Consider the following 7,628-nt stretch of genomic DNA (forward strand, 5'->3'; position numbering starts at 1 on the left):
AGAAGTATGTCATACCCAGTGCCTATAGTCGCAATTAAGTTTACAGTTGGTGTCCAATTTTATATCTGGGGCTTTAAACCATTTTTAAAAAGCTAAATGCAAAAGAAGCCAGCAGACTGGTGAACTAAGCAGAAGACAGTCTAACTTCGCAGCTTCTGAATAAACAGTTGTCTTCGTATAAGTAAGTGATCAAAGTCACACTTTTTCTAAAATTAACCTGTATTAGTACTTATGGCTTCTTTCTTAGGCCCAAAAAAGTCTGCAGAAAATCATTTTAGGACAATTCATTAATTTGAGAAAGTCATTGTAATAGTTCTTTGCACACAATTTTGATAACTAAATTTGTATCATCATATTCATATTTAAAAAGGAAATTGCTTTGTTTGGTTTTAAAGAATACAAAAAAAAATCCAAATCCATTGCTGGTATTAAGTACCTCTTTATTTTCCAGCTCATATAAGGTTTTTAATCTGTACCAGCTGGTCCAAGAAAGTTTAAATCCACCATGTCTAATGTGAGATCCCAGGCCCACAGTCTCTAGTGCATAGCATTGGCTTTATTCTTAAGAATAAATGAGGAATAATGGTAAACACTTGAGTTTAGACTTGGATTTGAATTCCAGTTCTGCTATTTATTAACTACTCTGAGGCTTACTTGCCCCAATTACCTCACCTGTAAAGTGTGGCTAATGGCACGTACTTTCAGGGTGGTAACCGACATGATGAAAGTAAAACACTTAGCACAGTAGCTGGAATGTTGGTGAGGTTCATTTACTGGTTTAGTTATTGTAATTAATAATCCTATCATATTAGCATAGACCCAAATATGTACAAGCCTTGCTTCTCAGACCACACCAACCCTGAGAAAACCAATTAAGGGCATGAGTTACTCCTAAGGAATTATTACAGTGCCCCTCTCATTTTCTAGGACCATTTTTGCACTACCACTCAAATCTTGCATGATTTCAGAACTGAGGGGAGTCCCATCACTTCCTCCTTCTGCGTGTGAATGAATGCACATGCATGGACCTGTCCTGCAACTAAGGCCCCACCACTAATCTTCCTCCAGTGTTGAAGACCTGCCCCACCGCAGTGCCATCCTGAGCACATGGTTCTGCTTTTCCCCAACCATAGCTTCTGGGAAATTCCAAAGGATATTCTTGCTCCTTGGGGAAATATCCACCCACACCAGCCTATGACTATAGGATAAAGTTAAACTTCTACTGCCTTAGCAGGAGCCCCATTAACCTGTTTGGCGGGAATTTTCATACCCATATCCATACCCATACATACCTATTTAAAATCTGTCCCAAACATTTTTGAGATGTTCCCGGAGTGCTGCCCAAAGTATTTTGGTTATAAATCTCTCTTGACAGTATTCCTCTGTGTGTGTGTGTGTGTGTGTGTGTGTGTGTGTGTGTGTGTGTTTCTTAGAGATGGACTAAAAAACATTTTTCCTTTTCTTAAGAGGGTTGGCAAGGTTTTGAATATTAAGAGCCTGAGCTTTACTTTTTCCAGGAAAAAAGTTAAAGGCTTTGTTTTCCAAACCGTAGAATGGAGTTTAGCAGTGAGTTGTTGGAAAAGGTCAGGGTTTAAAGAAAATAGAGTGGCCTGGACTTGAGGGAGGAAAGTGGTGGAAAAGAGCTCCTATGTGAGGAGGCTTCCCAGTTCTCACTCAAGGAATACCCACACAGTCATGTGGCAGTCTGTTCCTGACTGTGTTACAGAACAGAATGAGTTTGTCCAGCTGGAGCTAACAGAGCCAAACACTAAACACCCAGAATTGCAGTGGAGAAAAATTGGCTATTTCATGAAAAGCTATTGCTCAAAATCCTAAACTCCCTGATCCAGGGTTTGGGGGCCAGTTTTTAAAGGTATAGGGTGAAAAGAACCATGGTTATGCTCTTAGGTTTTAAATTCACCAGTAAAAAGTGAATCCGGGAAACCCTAGGCACCCTACCCTCACCCTCAATAAAGCAGAACCCCAGATTCATGCTCTCCCTCTCTATTGGCAACTTGGCTGTGTGGCAATGGGCATGCTGTGTACTCTTCAGGACTTGTCTTTCCCAAGTTCCCTGATGGTTCTCCCTGAAGTGTGTCTTGCAATCATTAAGTACCCTAAGGGCTGGTTCAGCCACAACATTGGCTTCAGAGTGAGCAATGTCTGTGGGGGCTTGCCACAAGTAGTACTGGCCCAGGTGAGTTTTTCCTGGCATACTCAGCAATAGTGTCACTATTGTTAGGCTAAGACAGACCCAACACATTCAGATGTCTTTTTCCTCTAGTTTGTATTAATATTTTCTCTTTGTCTTTGGTTTTTAAAAATTTTCTATAATATACCTATAAGTTGTTTTCTCTATGTTTAATTTACATGGGGTTTATGGCTTCCTGAATTTGTGGCCTCATGTTTTGAAGAATTCAATCATTTTGATCTTCAAATTTTGCCTCTGCTTCATCTGTCTCTTTTTTGGTAGGATTTCAAGTACATATATATATTAATTATTTTTACCATTTCTCAGATACTTCTTATGCTTCCTTTTATAAATCTGCTTCTATTAACTTTTTAATTTTAGTTATTATATTTTTTCAATTCTATGATTATCATTGGAAGAATTTTCCAATTTTATGCTGAGCTTTTTCCATTTTTCCAATTTTATGCTGAGCTTTTTCCATTTTTTCATCTGATTTCTGGAACATAAAATCCATGTGTAATAATTTTAATGTTTGGATTTCCAGTGAGGGTATTTCTATCAGCCACTTTTATTTTTGTTTTTCAGTCTTGTGGTCTCTTCTTCTGGCATGCCTAGTAATTTTTGATTGGCAGCTAGACAATATGTATGATAAATTGTAGAGATATTTTAAGACTCTAGATAATAGTATCTTCCAGAAAGAATTCATTTGTGTTTGGCAGTTAGATAAGAAAAAGGTTAATTTTAATTCGATCACAGATTTAGTTGATTTGATGCCAGTCTTTATTATTTTTGAGAACATGTCTCACCCTGCTTGAGTTATAAGTTAACACTGGAGTGTTTGCCTGGGCTTCTCCTTCCTGATTGGCTCGAAGTCAAATTTTTGCCCACAAGCACTGTAAGACTGTTGGAAACTCTACTCGGCTTTTCAGCCTCTTGGCTTCTACTTGCAAACAGACAACTGCCCAAAGGGAGAAAATTGAGCCAAATTGGGCTCATTTCTCTATACTTTCATCCTGTTTTAGCTTATGTTCCCTAGAAAAGAAATTCTGAGGTAAAAGTTAAACACTAATTTTTTACTGGAGGTATAACCTGAGATGATAGAAGTAAAGGAAAAAGAAGGGGAGGAGGGCATAAAAGAAAGAGACTCAAAAACAAGTTAGTATATTACTGAAGATGACTACCGCTTCATGAAGAGACATAGCTCACTGTATAGAAGTGCCCTGTCTTGGAATAGTCTATTAGAGGAAGGAAGGGAGAGGAATTTTTACAATGGCCCCCTCTTGAGTTAAATTTTATTGGTCAAAATTTACTTTTTAATACATTAATCTCAATATGTTTCCATATTTTGTAACTGGCCTCTTCAGACTCACTGGGTTAACAACATCCTACACCGTGCAGCATGTTGCTTCATCCACCAGGCAGAAATCAGATCCTTGACATGTACAGTGGGGCCTGGTGCCATAGCTGCAGCAGCTCATATTACATCAGGTACAACTGAGTCCATGCTGGAGAATAGCATTCGCCTTGGGGAAGGCTGAGGCAGCCCGCCAAATTTATTGATGAAACAGTGATGAACTCATGTCCATGGTAAGTTTGAGGATTTGGGAGACCTATAGGACCTAGAAGATTTAAGGAGTTTTCTAAATTTGTCCACTGTACCTTTTTTGAGAATCTTGACCCTTCAAAGCCCTTGGTGGCCTTATAGTTCCCTAATGTCTTCAAACTGATGGTTTTATATATTGTCCAGCATTTCTAATTCTCAAGGGAAAGTTTGATCTACAACAAACCATTCTACATTGCTGGGAAAGAAAAAAAAGCACTGCTATCTTTTAAAGATTTTATTACAGTAATATAAAATGTTAACCCCATGTACCACATAGCTAAAAACTAGTTGACATTAGCGTCACAGTAAAAGTAGTGGGACACTAAGGTGTCAGGTTCTCACCTACAGATTTAAATCACCCTTCACCATTCTACAAACATCTCAGATAAATTTGCTCGTTATTTTCAATGTCTAGTTGCTCTTGATTTCCTCAGATTAATCACTGACTTCATCACTCATTTAATGGAATTTCTCATCCTGACTAAAGCACTTGTAAAAGTGAGTGCAACCAACACTCACTTTTACATATTGGTCTGTGTCCTTCCATCATGGGTAGGGCCATATAAGAAGGGCACAAAATTTCCAATTGCATTACGCCCAAAAGAGAGGGTTTACAACTGGTTTGTTACATGTCTACTATGTGTTTACTCCTGATTAATGCAAAAACTCAACTCAGACTGATTATTATCTCTCCATCCATTTCCCGCTGTAAGTCTACCTCTGGTCTCACCTACAGTTTATAATCCAACTCTGCAACATACTCTAAAAATTTCAGAATCTTCTCACCTGTGTTCCAAAACATTACTTACCTATGTGAACCTTGAAGTTTTTAGCCTCTTCCAAGTTAGGCCAAAGATATTAGTTCCTAATGAGATCACCTTAAAATTTTTACCATTTTATCTGCTCTATGTTTTTATGTAATATGAAACAGGAAATATCAATATAAGGAGCTCTATTAGGAGCTCTAAATAAGGATCTTCTCTTCTACTTGCTACCTTCTCAGAGCACCTGAGACGACTCTCGAATAGAAAGATCACCTTTTGGAGAATGTTAACAGATTCATGCTTAATAAAATAGTTCATGGAAATTTGGAGATGTTTCTCTAGCTTCCTCGAAAATAACAGTAAGTTTACCACAGAGATTTTAAGATAGTTACCTTCCTCTTAATCTGTCATTTGTCCCCACCACAAGTCATCATCCTCACCATTGTAATTTAAATGTGTGGCCAGTGGGAAACTATGACCTTTCCAAAGGGAAGAGGACCTTTCTTCTGTAAAGGGAATACACATGGCTGTAGTTTCCTGCTAGAACCTAATCTACAGCCATCTCAACATCAAAAATATTTTATCATAAAATTGTGTTTAGAGTAAAATATATGTATATGCAGTATGACCTCAATTATATTATATGTATGTCTGTAAAACATATATGCACATATGAAGGCATACTAAAATATTAACTGATTATATCAGAATCATAGAATTATGAGTGTAAGCTAATTTCTATGCACTTATTTGTATTTCATAATTCTATTTAATGGACATGTCATTTTTTTCCAAATAAAACTTAAAAAAAAAACTTTCATCAGATTTTGTGCTTTATTAGGTACTTAAGTGAGTTAATAAGCATGAAAGGTATAGAACAGGACCTGGCACAGTCTGTTTCAAAAAAAAAAAAGTTAGCTATTATGTTTACTGCACAGAAAATTAAATTTATGGTTTTTTGTGAATTACAAATTTAAAATATCTGTATTTAAAGGCTTGCATTTGAAAGAATATAAGGATCAGCAAAGTAACCAAGTGCTCTACTGAGGATGCCAGTCTCCTTTTTTTTAAAATAATGTCTAATTGAAACAGAGAAAAAAAAAACTCATGCTAACTATTAGTCAGAGGAATAAGAAAGATTTGAAATCTCTCTTCAGCTGTGAATGCTGCCACTGGTTGTGCAGAAAAGAATGAAAAAAAATATCTGGAGAAGAAAAGGATGAGCAAAGGAGGAGTAGAAGAGAGAAAAGAAGGCAGAAATGTAAAGGAGAGAAAAAAGTTGGGAGGGAGACATAAAGATTAATTAGAGGAAAGAGAAAAGGGAAAGATAAAATGAGAGTGACAATTGGAAGAGTGGAAGCTACAAGGACCAATTAATGTTACTTATATGTGTTCGGCATTTGGCTAAATGTTTTTACAGTAATTGTCTTATTTAATTTTTAGAACAACTTTCTGAAATTGGTATTTTATTGTCCCTATTTAACAGACAAGAAAAATAAAGTTCTCAGAAATTAAGTGGTTTCCCCAGATCATATGTTACTTCTCTTTAATGAGATACGTCCTGGAAAGCCCAGTTCTCCTTTGAGCCTGTTTGGCCTGATTTGTCTTCTTGAGGGTGTGATGTCAGATCTTTCCAAATTATGAAATAAATAAACAGAATATCTGCCTCTTGTGCAATGTCCTTTATATACTCATTATCATGTGTCATCCCAAGAAGCGAGCTGGTTTAATAAGGCTCAGAATAACATAATAAAATAAGAAATGCTAGGGTCCAAAATTAATACCATGTCCACGTTTGCCAAATTAAAAATTATATCATTAACTTCAGACGTTATATTTGCAAATTTATTACATGTAAAATTTTACTGAAGTATAAAAAGAAAATCACAAAGCACTTTTTTGAAAAGCATAAAATTAAATAAAATGTTTGGCCTCAGGATCTTAATATTGTTAGCATAAATACCCAACATCTGTGTTACCCCTCATTTAATAATAAAAAATTTCCCAGAAAAAGCTAAACAGGAAAAGTGGCTGCTGTGAAGTTTTATACTTTCCTCAATGTTTGGTTAAAACAGTTCTGGGACCACTGGCAGTCAACGGCCTGGGTTACAATTCCTGCTCTGTCAGCTATGCAATCTGATGAGCTCCAGCTCCTAACTTCTCTGGGTCTTAGTTTTCAGATCCATAAAATGAGGATTTGGGCATTATGTTTGCAAATATCTTATGACTGTATAGCTCATAAAAAATAAGGCAGGGGAGCTCTTGTGATAGGAATTAGCTCATTAAGAACTTTAAAATTAATGATATTCTAAGGTTTCCAATACTTTGCTAGAGAAAATTCACGTGTTAATTATGACTGTTGACTTTTACTTGGTGCCATAAATGACAAGATACACATTAATGATAGGTGATTACACTGAGCAAAAGAAAACAAAATAGCCATCCATAAATGCCAAATTTGTGAATGTTATTCATCTTTATTATGTTGTAATATTTTTGTGTAAGATACACCACAGCCAATAGTTTGGTCAAAGGTGAGATAATCAGAAGATAGTTACATGCATTTTACTGATTCTCATGGTAGCAATCACTGTGGTGACACACACTTAAAATATTTTTGGAGGGCCAGAAAGATGTGCAGGAAGAGAGGAAATAATTACTCAGTACCTCTTGGAAACCATCCTTCAATTAAGGTCAAATCACAGCAATAACTTACTATGTTAAGATTCAATACCTTACTATTTGAGATAGTTTTTCCCAATTTAAAGATTTGAAAGTTTTCAAAAGTGGAAAACTTGAGGAAAAAATTCAATTAAAATTAACTTTATTTTTCAAATCAGTTAGCGTGCATTCAACTTCAAGAAACAGAATACACTAATAATAAAAGTGGCTTAAAAAATAAGGGTTTATTCTTTTATGTCCAAGAAGTCTGGAAGAAATGTTTCCATATTTGTTTGAGCAGTTCAACAATTTCATCAGGTGCTGGGACTCTCCATCACCATCCTTAGTGCATTGGCTCCATACTCTCACGCTTGCAAGATGGCTCCCCTGTTCCCAGCACCACATGTAT

Source organism: Pteropus alecto, unplaced genomic scaffold (genome assembly GCF_000325575.1).
Source record: "Pteropus alecto unplaced genomic scaffold, ASM32557v1 scaffold164, whole genome shotgun sequence".
In the NCBI taxonomy this organism is placed as follows: domain Eukaryota; kingdom Metazoa; phylum Chordata; class Mammalia; order Chiroptera; family Pteropodidae; genus Pteropus; species Pteropus alecto.